Source organism: Microcaecilia unicolor, chromosome 1, assembly GCF_901765095.1.
Source record: "Microcaecilia unicolor chromosome 1, aMicUni1.1, whole genome shotgun sequence".
In the NCBI taxonomy this organism is placed as follows: domain Eukaryota; kingdom Metazoa; phylum Chordata; class Amphibia; order Gymnophiona; family Siphonopidae; genus Microcaecilia; species Microcaecilia unicolor.
In genome coordinates this window covers 654686053-654700468 of record NC_044031.1, presented here as the reverse complement: position 1 = coordinate 654700468, position 14416 = coordinate 654686053, and the positions used below count along the sequence as shown (strand labels likewise).

Sequence of the window (14416 nt, the reverse complement as noted above, 5' to 3'; positions counted from 1 at the left end):
TCTCCTTTGTGTCTCTTTCCAGTATTATCAGTAGCTTACATCCCACAAAACCGTTGTGAGAAATGAGAGAAATGAGTAACCTGACCTCACCACCCTCCCCCACCCAGTACTGCTTCCCTAGCCCTCCTGTACAACTGGACCATTTCCCCCTCCTCCTGGGAACTGAATCTCCCATAATGCACTGCTTCTTTGCCCAATCAGAGCAAAGATTACAAAACCTCTGCTAAGTAATAAAGAAGGAACTTGCTAGTGCAATATTTATGTACACCACTAGGAGGCAGATAACTCAAAGGTGTTGTGTGTACAGAACAAATATAGTGCTGCCTACAGTTAAAACAAGGACATTATTTTATAAATAAGTGAAGGATATCTGTGACTTGGAACTTCTTTAAGAGATTTGGGGTAGCACATGGTGCATAAGTCTCTGCTGGGAAGTACCGTATTTTTCGGACTATAAGACGCACTTTTTTCCCCCAAAATTTGGGAGGAAAATGGGGGGTGCGTCTTATAGTCCGAAGGTAGCGTTTTTTGACCTCCGTTCCGTACTTACAGGATTCCATGTTCCCTGGTGGTCTAGTGACGTCGGGGCAGGAAAGAGCCCCCTCTTTCCTGCCCATCGCGCTGCTCTCCGTGCTTCTCAATGCTTTCCGACGAGATTCTCGGCGGCCATTTTGAATCTCGCCGAGACCGTCGGAAAGCATTGAGAAGCACGGAGAGCAGCGCGATGGGCAGGAAAGAGGGGGCTCTTTCCTGCCCCGACGTCACTAGACCACCAGGGAACACGGAATCCTGTAAGTACGGGACGGAGGTCCAAAACCCGGACAAGACGCACCGGAGCACCTAGGTTTTAGAGGAGGGAAAGAGGAAAATTTTTTTTTTCCTATTTCCCTCCTCTAAAACCTAGGTGCGTCTTATAGTCCGAAAAATACGGTACATAAATCTCTGCTGGGGAGGCTTTGATAGTCCAAACCCCATGCAGAACCATCAAAATTCCCTGTGATGTATCCAGCCCATACCCATGAACTTTTCTCCAAGTTTATGTCTCCAAATGGGTTAGTTTTGCACACCACTGCCATAAAGTTCACAAAACAAAAGAGGAGAAAAAGCACCTCAGATATCAAGCCTTCTTATAAAAATATTAATAGCTCTAACTTTCTCATTCTTTGGTCATAAGAACATAAGCGTTGTCATACTGGGGCATTGCCATACTGGGGCAGACTGAAGGTCCATCAAACCCAGTGTCCTATTTTCAACAGTGTCCAATCCAGGTCACAATTACCTGGCAAGATCCCAAAACAGTACAATACATTTTATGCTTCTTATCCTAGAAATAAGCAGTGGGTTTTCCCAAGTCCATCTTAATAATGGCTTATGGACTTTCCTTTTAGGAAATTATCCAAACCTTTTTAAACCCTGCTTGCTAACTGCTTTTACCACATTCTTTGGCAACGAATTCCAGAGTTTAATTACATGTTGAGTGAAGAAATATTTTCTCCTATTTATTTTAAATTTACTACTTTGTAACTTCATTGCATGCCCCCTACTCCTAGTATTTTTAGAAAGCGATTCACATCTACCCGTTCCACTCCACTCAGTATCTTATAGACCTCTATTATGTCTCCCCTCGGCTGTCTCTTCTTCAAGCTGAAGAGCCCTAGCCTCTTTAGCCTTTCCTCATAGGGAAGTCATCCCATCCCCTTTGTCATTTTCTTCACCCTTCTCTGTACCTTTTCTAATTCCACTATATCCTTTTTTGAGATGCAGTAAGCAGAATTGCATACAGTATTCGAAGTGCAGTTGCACCATGGAGCGATACAAAGGCATTATAACATTCTCAGTTTTGTTTTCCATTCCTATCCTGAGAATTAAAAAAAAATCTCATCTATCATACAAATAGCACTTCATAAATACTGCTTCAATCTATTAGTTCTTAGAATTCAAAAAATCTTGTGACACCTATTTCAGTGCATCTAGTGATGAATGTTCAGGTATAGTATTGAGTTTAAATCTGAGACAGTGCAGGGTTAAGTGACTTGCCCAAGATCACAAAGAGATACAGTGAGATTTGATCTTGGCTCCCTTGTTCTTAGTCACTGCTCTAACCAATGGCGTAGCTACGTGGGGCCAGGGGGCCTGGGCCCCCGTAGATTTGGCCCTGGACCCCCCTGCCGACGACCCTCTTGACCCCCCTCCTGCCGCCAACCCGCCATCACCGTCACCTGCCTTTGCTGGTGGGGGACCCCAATCCCCGCCAGCCGAGGTCCTCTTCTTCTCGCAAAAGGCTTCCTTCTGTTTCTGACGTCCTGCATGTTGTACGTTGTACGTGCAGGACGTCAGAAACAGAAGGAAGCCTTTTGCGAGAAGAGGACCTCAGCTGGCGGGGGTTGGGGTCCTCCGCCAGCAAAGGTAGGCGACAGCGGGTTGGCAGCGTGAGGGGGCAAAGTTAGTGGCGGTTGGCGGCGCTGGGGGGGGGGCTAAAATGTGCCCCCCTCACCTCGGGCACTGGACCCCCCTCCCGCCGAAGTCTGGCTACACCCCTGGCTCTAACCATTGTTACTCCTTCACTCCAGATTACCACCCAAGCAGCTGTTAAGAAGACCCCCTGATGCAGCAGCCAATGCATTTCAAAAAAGACAGAGGGGGAACCTGCCCAGAGCAGCAGGCATGACTCAAGTGGAGTAGTAGCCTACTAACTAATGTAGTGGGCTGAGGAATTGGGTTCAATTCCCACTACAGCTTCCTCTGAGTCACAGCAAGTCACTTAACCCCCTATTGTCCCAGGTGTGAAGCTTAAAACATGAACCCACTAGGGACAAAGACAGTACATATATATAAACCACCTTGGTTTATACCACAGAAAGGCAGTATATGAAATTCATGACTCTCACTGGCAGGCCATGCTGGTCTTTATTCCCCGATGTAAACACAGAAGAAACAAATATGACTGAAGAATCAGTGGACAACACTCCAGGTGAAAAAATGTTTATTAAATGATGAACAAGACCTGACACAGCTGTGTTTCGGCCGACTAGGCCTGCATCAGGAGTCTCTTGTACAACACAAAACCATCCACTCAAAGTATCTGTCGTCGTTATGAATAGATAAAAAAACACTTCATGCGCTCCTTGCGCTGAAATATAGCAAAGGCTTTTGCGGTCAGTGAAAACTGCAAGATAAAGCTTGTAGTTGCAACAAACAGTTTTCAGTGACCGCAAAACCCTTTGCTATATTTCATCGCACAGAGCGCATGAAGTGTTTTTATCTATTCATAATGACGACAATTACTTTGAGTGAATGCTTTTGTGTTGTACAAGAGACTCCTGATGCAGGCCTAGTCAGACGAAACACAACTGTGTCGGGTCTCGGTCTTTATTCACCATCATTTACTATGTTTAAGATAAATGTTTTATAAAAATGTGTGGCTAGAAGGAAAAAGAGAGTCAAAATAAAACTTCACCCAGCTGTTCCTATTTGATTTATCTATTTTTAAAATTTCTAGTCCACCTATAATCTAAGTGGATTACAAACATAAAACATACATAATATTATCAACATTACATTATTCAGATTTCATCACTAACATAAAACTGTCCATTGCGTTACTGCTTCATTGCACCTATAAAATGTTAAATCAAGCATGCTCTTATACTATTAAACACTATAACAGCACCATCCCTTCTAACACTGCTACATTAGTCTGCCTTCAATTATAAAATTATGACTGAACATAATTCGATGATCGTCAGACATTAAAAAGCACCCAAGCAAATAGATATGTTTTTAACAACCTCTTAAACGGCAATGTATTCTTACAGGGATGCGGAAACCCTGGCAAGGTATTTCACAGTACTGGACCGGCCACAGAGAAAGCAACCGATCTAGTATCTGCATAATGTACTCTTTCTAAAGATAAGCGCATTACTGTCTCTGATCTCAACTGTCTCCTTGGCAAATACACTGACAAACTGTGGACAGAGTACTAGGGCACTGTAAGGTTTGATGGATCAAGGATATTCTCCTAGGACAAGCAGGATGTGTCAGCCACATAAAGGTGGCGTGGTCCAATGGCTCCTCCTGACCAGAAATGCTCTCCAATAGCTCAGAAACACTTTTTTAAAATCCCTCTGAGCATGTGTAGTTTCAGCTGGGCAAGCCAAGGTAAAGGTACTTCCCCGTCCTTCCTCAGTCTATAGTTTCTGCTGTATCACAACAGTCAGATTTCCTGCTGCTCTCCACCATCAACCCCCCCCCCCCCCCAAAGATTTACTTCCAAGTTCACAGGACTGAAGCCTTTATCATGTCAGATAAGGCAGGCTTCAAGAAGTGACCAGGCAAGAGGAAACTCAGCATTCAGGACCCACATGATCTGTGCGTCCGCTGTCTGGGGCCAACACATGAGGATCAGCCCTGCTTACACTATGCCCGCATGTCTCTGCGCGCACGCAAGCACTGTGTGATAAATAAGAGGCTGTCCTAGCCGGGGCAGGCCACTAGATGGCGCTGTTCCCCTAAAAATGTCCAGGATGTCCGGGGTAGGCCACTAGAGGGCGCTAGGAGAATAGGCGGAGGGCGCTAGGACCGGGGAGAGCCCTGGGAGGTCCACAGGTGTAGGAGCAGGGCCGTGCCGATGCGGTAAGCGAGGTAAGCATGGCAGGAGGGCGCCATCCTCTGGGGGGCGCCCCGCCGCACCATGCTTACCTCGCCCTCTTCTCCCCAGATCCTTTTTTTTTTGGTTTAAATTTACCTCTCCGGCGCGCGGCAGCGTAAGTGAGAAGGAGGCGGCGCTCCCCCGGCCGCCCCGACGTGTCTTCCCTTCGCTCGGTTCCGCCTTCTTCTGACGTCATTTCTGACGTCAGAAGAAGGCGGGACACAGCGAAGGCAAGACACGTCGGGGCGGGGGAGCGCCGCCTCCTTCTCATTAACGCTGCCTACGCTGCAAGCGCCGGAGAGGTAAATTTAAACAAAAAAATGGATCTGGGGAGAAGAGCGCTAGTAGTGTAGCGCTCGTTTTCGGGGGGGGGGGCGCCGGAGAGGCCGACTGAGGGGGGGGGGCGCTGGAGAGGCCAACTGCAGGGGGGCGCCGGAGACCCTAGGCACGGCCCTGTGTAGGAGGTTATGGGCTGGGTCCTGTGTAGCTAATTAACCACTTGATACCCCTCCTGAGTTGTGAAAAGGAGAGAAAAAGAGAGCTGGTAGCGGAAGCAAGAGAATCCCCCTGGAAAGAACTGGCTAAACCCTAGGGACTTGTGGTGGACTGTGTGCTCAAGGAAGAAAAACAGGCTGGGGTAAGAAGTCCCTAAAGCATTAGTGTTGGACTGTGTAGCCTCAGTACTTAGAGGAACTGTGTGTTCAAAGAAAGGACTGTGGGTCTAAAGAAAGAAAGGACTGGGTGTCCAAGGAAGGAAGGACTGGGTGTCCAAAGAAGAAGTAGGGCTGTGTGTCCCAGTACTGAAAAGCAGGCTACAAAGCCTGGGGTTAGAAGTCCCCAAAGTATTGAGGTTAAGGCTGAGCCCAGGAATCTGTATGGGGAGGCTCAGTGTGAAGATATGTAAATGTATAAAGTATTTAAGCTAGAAGAACTGTGCCCAGGGGCTGGAATAAAGAATTGCCTAAATATGCTGTTGGTAAGACCTGTTTAATATTGCCTCTGGAGAACCAGGTCACCCTGAGCGTGAAAGGATAACATGCTAATCTGCATACAATTTGCATACTGAGAACCAGCTCACCCTGAGTGAGAAAGGGGCCCAGGAGCTTGAGGTTGGATTGCTCAGGATGCTGGGAAGAGACTGTTTGGAGTCCTGTTCAGAAGCCACAACTGCTACTGCACTCTGACGGACCGGTCATGCAGCTGGTAAGTCTCCATGACCTGCAGGAATCAGGGTTTGAGTCCTCAGGAGCAATGATCTGACACCCACAGCCAGCCCAAACTTTCCTCCTCAAAGTGCAGCACCCAAAACAGAGAGGTGGTCCGTACCTCCCGGTCATGCAGCTGGTAAGTCTCCATGACCCGCAGGAATCAGGGTTTGAGTCCTCGAACAGCAGGTTGCTGCCGAGGAGCAATGATCTGACACCCACAGCCAGCCCAAACTTTCCTCCTCAAAGTGCAGCACCCAGAACTAGTCGGGAGCACCCCACTACACCGGCCGCAGAGGCAAGTGTCTCTGCTCTGCCCCTGGGCCTCGCACTGTGCCCAGCCACTTCCACAGCGCCTCTACTCCCTCCATCACAGGCCCCAGATGTCACCCATGATGGGCATCAGGTCCAGCCAATCATGCAGCCTCCTAATGCTGACATCACCACTGATGCGCCCAGGTAACCACACCCCCCTGACATCACTAACATGGAGGGGAATCCCAGCACGTCCATGGAGCCTGCCCCTCAGTCCCAAGGTAGGACATGACAGGAAGACCGCTGGGTAGCAGCAGAAATACACCCATCAAGCATGGCAGCAGGAGGAGAGTGCAGAGAAGCTGCTCACACATGGCATGCACACAGGCAACAGCAGCAAACCAGAAGTCCAGACCCAGGATACCAGGACCGTTCACGGAGACACCGGAGACACTACAGGCACAGAAGCCCTCACAGCAGAGGGCTCCTCCCAGTTCTCCTCTAATCACAGGTGCCACAGATTCAGACACCACGGACACTAGAAGTGCCATCACTTCACTGGCTCTTCAGGGTTCTTGCGTCACCACAGACCCAGGTACCTCTCCACAGACTTGTCTTCTGCCTGTTTGCCACCACAGAAGCAGCTCAGCAGACACAGCCCTAACCATCAGGCTAGCCTCTTCTCCCAAGCCCACCACTCGGTGGGACACAGCACCTCTTTGCAGTCCCATCAAGGCAAACCACTACCAACTGATGCAGCCTCCGTTGGACTCACACAGCAAACCCAACAATTGCTATAGCTCCTAGCCCAGTTACTCACCCAACAATAGGCTTGAACACAACCCACACCCCTGGGGCAGGCAGAACAGATGGGGGCAATGGACAATACACTTCCAGTTGTAATCCACAGCGACTCTGAACCCAATCTTCTGCTGGACTACAACTCAGATGATTCACGCCTCTCTTCGCCCACAGCCTCAATGAGAACCCGACCCAGCACCTCTATAGAGGCCAACCCTGAACCCCCTGCTGCCCCTCAACCTGAAGACCAAGCGGCTCATTGTCAAAGCACTTAGCCTTCCAAAGTTCCAATTCCTCCAAAAGCTTGTGGCTCTCCTCAACTCCCAATGGACAGGACTTCAGAACCACCAGGTGGTCAACAGGGGCTAATCCAATGCCTGGACACACCCAAGCACTCATAACGATTCCAGTACACAAAATGCTCCTGGACTGCAAGGACAAGATGTAGCACACCCCTCTCACTGGCCTTCCAGCGTCCAAGAGGCTGGAAGTAAAGTATCAGGTGCAACCAACTCCCTCACAAGTCTATTGTGGTCGACTCAGCTCTCAAATAACACAGGACGTTCCACACTACCACCAAAGCGCCTCTAGGGAAAGATCCCCAAACCCTGGACTCTATGGGGAAGAGGACCTTTCAGAGCACCATGCTCAATGGCCACATCGCCACCCACTGGTTCCAGATGTTCCTGTATCATGAGGCCATATTGAACAAAATCAAGAGTAATATCTTCTCAACCACCAAGATGGGCCAAGACCTCCTTGGCTTCCTCATCCATGACCTGGAAGAGTGCAACAAACACTTCTTCAGGTCTGCTTTTGATGCCTTTGAAACATTATCCTGTACCTATGGGATGGCCATCTCTGCCCGCTTCCTTGCGTGGCTCCACATCTCATCACTTCATGAGAACCTTCATGAACTCCTGACTGATGCCTACTGCACTGAGGAAAACGTATTTGGAGACAAAGTCAAGGAGATGGTGGACGACATCAAAGAAAACTGTACCACACTTCAAACACTGGCCACCAATGGCCTGGAAAGACCCACGCCCTCCAGATGACAACAGAGGGGCTACCACCACAGACCACCCACTACCTCAAGGCAATATCCAACAACACCAAGATGGCAACACAATAGCCGCCACCATCCAACGCAATACAACAACCCTTACTCTCAAAATAGGCGACCCAAGGACAGAGGACAGCAGAGACAATTCACTGCCCCAAAGCAAAAACAGAGCCTTTGACTGCCTGTCCCAGTGGGAGGCCGTGTTAAATACTTTGTGAATGCCTGGTCACAAATTACCACCAACCAGTGGGTTCTAAACATTGTCAAGCGAGGGTATCACATCAGATTCCACCACCCTCCACCAAACAAACTACCATGCACAAACACAAACCCATATCCCAACACTCCATGCCTCATCTAGGAGGTGGAGACCCTCCTCCTGGCACAAACAGTGGAACCAGTACCTACACAGGAGATTGCCAGAGGGTTCTACTCCCACTATTTTCTCATCCCAAAGAAGGACAAGGGAAGTCATCCTATTCTGGACCTCCGCCAACTGTACAAATGCATTCACAAGGAATGCTTCCGCATGCACTCCCTGGGGACAATCTTACCCCTTATCCAACAAGACTGGCTAGCCGCCCTGGACCTCCATGATACATACACACACATACCGATTCATCACTCCCAGAGAAAGTACCTCCGCTTCACAGTTCAGGACAAGCACTTCCAGTACAAAGTCCTGCCATTCATACTCTCCACAGCACCATGGGTCTTCACCAAGTGCATTGCAGAGGCCGTGGCAAATCTCCACAGACAAATCTGCTTATTCCATATCTGGATGACTGGCTCATCACAGGTCACGCACCCCAGGAGACACTGGCCTCACTCCACGCAACCATCTCTCTCCTCCAGAACCTCAGATTCATCATCAACATCAAGAAGTCGCACCTGACACTGTCACAGACATTGACGTTCATCGGGGCAGACATTCACACCACCCAAGCCAAGACATTTCTCCCGTACAGACACACCAACATCGTCAGTACCATGGCTCAGAGAATCTCTTCATTAAAGACAACATCAGCATGCTCCTTTCTACGCCTCCTGGGCAACATGGCACTACTTTTAAAGGCAATTTCCCTCTCCTGAATACTGACAGCATTTCAGCTAACACTATGCATCTTCCTTCTGCTGTACCCCTGTGAAAACAAGAAATTATGTCAAAGGAGGAGTGGGGCATGGCAGGGCAGAAGGAATTTTGATGCAGGTCAAAATTGCCTTTAAAGGTAGACGGGGGAAGGTGGCCTGAGAAAGAAAGAGGAAGGGGGTTGCCAGCTCTTCTTTTTTCCCCGCACACACAACATTCCCAGGTAAGCTCTGGGTCAGTTTAACCTATAGAGCCAGTGACATCACAGGCTCAGGCATTTAATGCCTTTTATCTCGGGCGCCCTGGGCATCAGGTGAGGCTCACCATAGGTTAAGCCGGCCCTGATTGTTCATTGAGGTGAAGGGAACTGAAGCAACAAGAGATATCTAGAGTTGCCAACACAATTCTTAGTAAGTATAGAAACTACATTTATCATATACGGTGGTGCTTGGCCATGTAAGATTAAAAAGACCAAACAGCATAACTTAAAAACTGAGTATGCCTTCATCGGAAGTCAGTGGAGTTTACGAAGCAATAGTCTGGCACTTTCAAATCTTGTAGCTTTACTACCCTGTTTCCCCGAAAATAAGACATCCCCTGAAAATAAGACCTAGCGCATCTTTGGGAGCAAAAATTAATATAAGACACTGTCTTATTTTCGGGGAAACAGGGTACTACTACTACTACTTATCATTTCTATAGCGTTACTAGACGTATGCAGCGCTGTACACTTGAACATGAAGAGACAGTCCCTGCTCGACACAGCTTACAATCTATCTTTACATATCATTCGGGCTGCTGTGTTCTGTAATGTCTGTACTCGACATCGGATAGATACATAACATCCAACATATACAGTGGTGGAAATAAGTATTTGATCCCTTGCTGATTTTGTAAGTTTGCTCACTGACAAAGACATGAGCAGCCCATAATTGAAGGGTAGGTTATTGGTAACAGTGAGAGATAGCACATCACAAATTAAATCCGGAAAATCACATTGTGGAAAGTATATGAATTTATTTGCATTCTGCAGAGGGAAATAAGTATTTGATCCCCCACCAACCAGTAAGAGATCTGGCCCCTACAGACCAGGTAGATGCTCCAAATCAACTCGTTACCTGCATGACAGACAGCTGTCGGCAATGGTCACCTGTATGAAAGACACCTGTCCACAGACTCAGTGAATCAGTCAGACTCTAACCTCTACAAAATGGCCAAGAGCAAGGAGCTGTCTAAGGATGTCAGGGACAAGATCATACACCTGCACAAGGCTGGAATGGGCTACAAAACCATCAGTAAGACGCTGGGCGAGAAGGAGACAACTGTTGGTGCCATAGTAAGAAAATGGAAGAAGTACAAAATGACTGTCAATCGACAAAGATCTGGGGCTCCACGCAAAATCTCACCTCGTGGGGTATCCTTGATCATGAGGAAGGTTAGAAATCAGCCTACAACTACAAGGGGGGAACTTGTCAATGATCTCAAGGCAGCTGGGACCACTGTCACCACGAAAACCATTGGTAACACATTACGACATAACGGATTGCAATCCTGCAGTGCCCGCAAGGTCCCCCTGCTCCGGAAGGCACATGTGACGGCCCGTCTGAAGTTTGCCAGTGAACACCTGGATGATGCCGAGAGTGATTGGGAGAAGGTGCTGTGGTCAGATGAGACAAAAATTGAGCTCTTTGGCATGAACTCAACTCGCCGTGTTTGGAGGAAGAGAAATGCTGCCTATGACCCAAAGAACACCATCCCCACTGTCAAGCATGGAGGTGGAAATGTTATGTTTTGGGGGTGTTTCTCTGCTAAGGGCACAGGACTACTTCACCGCATCAATGGGAGAATGGATGGGGCCATGTACCGTACAATTCTGAGTGACAACCTCCTTCCCTCCGCCAGGGCCTTAAAAATGGGTCGTGGCTGGGTCTTCCAGCACGACAATGACCCAAAACATACAGCCAAGGCAACAAAGGAGTGGCTCAGGAAGAAGCACATTAGGGTCATGGAGTGGCCTAGCCAGTCACCAGACCTTAATCCCATTGAAAACTTAATGAGGGAGCTGAAGCTGCGAGTTGCCAAGCGACAGCCCAGAACTCTTAATGATTTAGAGATGATCTGCAAAGAGGAGTGGACCAAAATTCCTCCTGACATGTGTGCAAACCTCATCATCAACTACAGAAGACGTCTGACTGCTGTGCTTGCCAACAAGGGTTTTGCCACCAAGTATTAGGTCTTGTTTGCCAGAGGGATTAAATACTTATTTCCCTCTGCAGAATGCAAATAAATTCATATACTTTCCACAATGTGATTTTCCGGATTTAATTTGTGATGTGCTATCTCTCACTGTTACCAATAACCTACCCTTCAATTATGGGCTGCTCATGTCTTTGTCAGTGGGCAAACTTACAAAATCAGCAAGGGATCAAATACTTATTTCCACCACTGTATAATGTTGCAATAGTCCAGATGTGCCATTATTAGTATCTGAACCACAAGTTGAAATACTCTAGGTTCAAAACAAGCCCTAACATGCCTTAACTTCCATAACAATTTAAACACATTTGTTGTTAATAGATAAGATGTACATTGGATTCAAAAGTTAAAAAATTATCTAGTGTTAGCCCCAAAAGTTTCAATTGTGATTCCAGCTTGTAACTTACACCATCAAGTATAAAACCACTAATTGAACACATCTGGCAAGGGCAACTTATAAGTAGAAATTTTGTCTTATCAGTGTTCAGCTTTAATTTATTTATTTATTTGTAGCATTTGTATCCCACATTTTCCCACCAATTTGCAGGCTCAATGTGGCTTACATTTGCCGTAATGGCGGTTGCCATTTCCGGGTAACAGAATTACAAATGGTATTACGTTAAGGTGCATACATACATGGTAGCAAACATGGAACATAACATATATGGAACAGATCATGGTATATATACAACATGTGCATACATATATGGTAAAGAAGAATAAATTATGGTAGTGCATGAAGGTTCCTGAGTAGTAAATTGGATAGTAACATACATTAGGTCATCGACTAAAGAGAGACCCTATTCAGCATAAGGTTTAAAGTGGTATTGCTTTATCATTAATATCAAAGAGGTTAATCAGTCATGTGATAAGAGTTCGGTTTTGTATAGGTTGTATATAGTTTTGGTATTAAGATGGATGTTTATGGTATGCCTTCTATCTGTTTTCAGTAGCCTTCTGAAGATGGTTAGGTCTTGCATTGTTTTTATGGCCTTCGGTAGTGCGTTCCATAGCCCAAGACTCTAAACATTGCAATCTCTGCCTGAGTTTAGGTATAATATCTTGGATGTCTCCATCAAATGAGATATAGATGGTTACATTATCCACATAATGCCTTCAATTTTAGGACCAAAGGGGCCATAAGAATGTTAAAAAGAATTGGAGACACTGGGGAGCCCAGGGGCACTCCGCAGCAAGATATCTCCGAAGATAATTCACTCGTCACTTTAAGATCTCTCAGGGGCCTTTTTAATAAGCTGTGGTAAAAGGGGCCTTGCACTAGTGGCGGCGGCCATTTTTGCCACATGCTGAGGCCCTTTTTACCAAAGCAATTGAAAAGGCAAAAAAAAAGAAATGGCCATGCGGTAGGTTGCACTTACCACATGGCCATATGTGGGGAGGGGGGGCACTTACTGCTACCCAGGGGCTTAGCTAGACTTTGGCGAGAGGGGGGTCCAGAGCCCGAGGTGAAGGGGCACATTTTAGCCCCCCCTCACCATTGTCGACCCCCCCTAGCCGCCACCACTGCCACCACCAACTTTGACCCCCCCCCGCCGCCGACCCTCTCGACCCCCTCCCACCGCCAACCCTCCCCCTCCGCCGCCGTCGCCTACCTTTGCTGGTGGGGGACGCCAACCCCCGCCAGCCGAGGTCCTCTTCTTCCAGCGCAAGGCTTCGTTCTGTTTCTGAGTCTGACATCCTACAGGACGTCAGACTCAGAAACTGAACGAAGCCTTCGCCAGAAGAAGAGGACCTCGGCTGACGGGGGTTGGGGGTCCCCTGCCAGCAAAGGTAGGCAACGGAGGGTTGGCGGTGGGAGGGGGGGTCGAGAGGGTCATTGGCAGGGGGGTCCAGGGCCAAATCTATGGGGGCCCAGGCCCCGTGGCCCCACGTAGCTACGCCTCTGCTGCCACCCATTGAGATCACAGTAAGGGCTCCCACGCTAACTCAGCAGTAACCGGCCAGCATGTGGCGCTGCCTGATTACCGCCAGGTAACCCCCTATGGAAATATTTTTCAAATATAGCACCGGAAATGCCATGTACTGGAGGTGGAACTACCACTGGCACCCGTGTTGGGCTGGCAGTAGTTCTGGATTGCCACATGATAAGCCCATGGTGGGCTTACCGCCACTTAGTAAAAGGGCCCCTTAGTGAGAAAACCACTAAACCCATGCAACACTGTTCGTGCATGTATTTTGACAGGTAAGCACACATGGGCGGAGCATGTGTGGGACCCACAGCCTCTCCTGCTTCACTGGACTCCTTTGGAGGAAAGACAGTGTACATAAGTACATAAGTATTGCCATACTGGGACAGACCAAAGGTCCATCAAGCCCAGCATCCTGTTTTCAACAGTGGCCAATCCACATCACAAGTACCTGGCAAGATCCCCAAAAAAGTACAACACATTTTATGCTGCTTATCCCAGAAATATTCAATGCACTGCTAGTAGAGACTATCCTAGGAGTGTCCCGTGAACAACAAGTCAACCTGTGTAGGATTATTTATTCTTCCCTCCAATATCACAGGAGGAAACAGTTCCCTGCTCAAGACTGGCAGGCCAGCCTGTCTCCAGGACTTTGCAATAAGACAGATTAGGAGCAGAGACTCGGGAACATTCATTCCCCTGAGAGACTATAGAAGACACACTGTCAGGATCCTGCTGCAGTTACTCTGACTTCCATGATGGCAGACATTGTTGCTGACCTCTCTCGCTCTCCTTTAGGTATTTATTTTACCTTTATTTATGTATTTCAAATTTTCTAAACCGTATAATCTACTATTCTAGGCAGTTAACAAAAGAATATATACAATCATATTTAAACTGAAAGCACAAAAGTTAAACAGATATTATTTTTTTACCAGCTTGTAAACCAGACCTATCTTAAAGCAGTGCTATTCACTGATGGTCCTTGAGGGTCCATAAGCAGTCTGCAAAAGTTACGCTTGAACTCCTGTAACTTTTTTCTTTTTTCACATAAAGAGATGGGGTTTGGACTGTTGTATTACAAATTGTTTGCTCTAGCAGAATTCAATAAAACCTCGTTTTTTGTTCTTGGTGACTTTAGTCACCTTTTCCCAGAAAGGTCAAAAA

The 14416-nt window shown here is 47.5% G+C and overlaps 1 gene segment (V, D, J or C); it reads left to right on the top strand.

Annotated features, from left to right (window-relative positions):
- The window catches only part of LOC115456968, a 63825-nt gene that overhangs the window by 36427 nt on the left and 12982 nt on the right, over nt 1–14416 (top strand).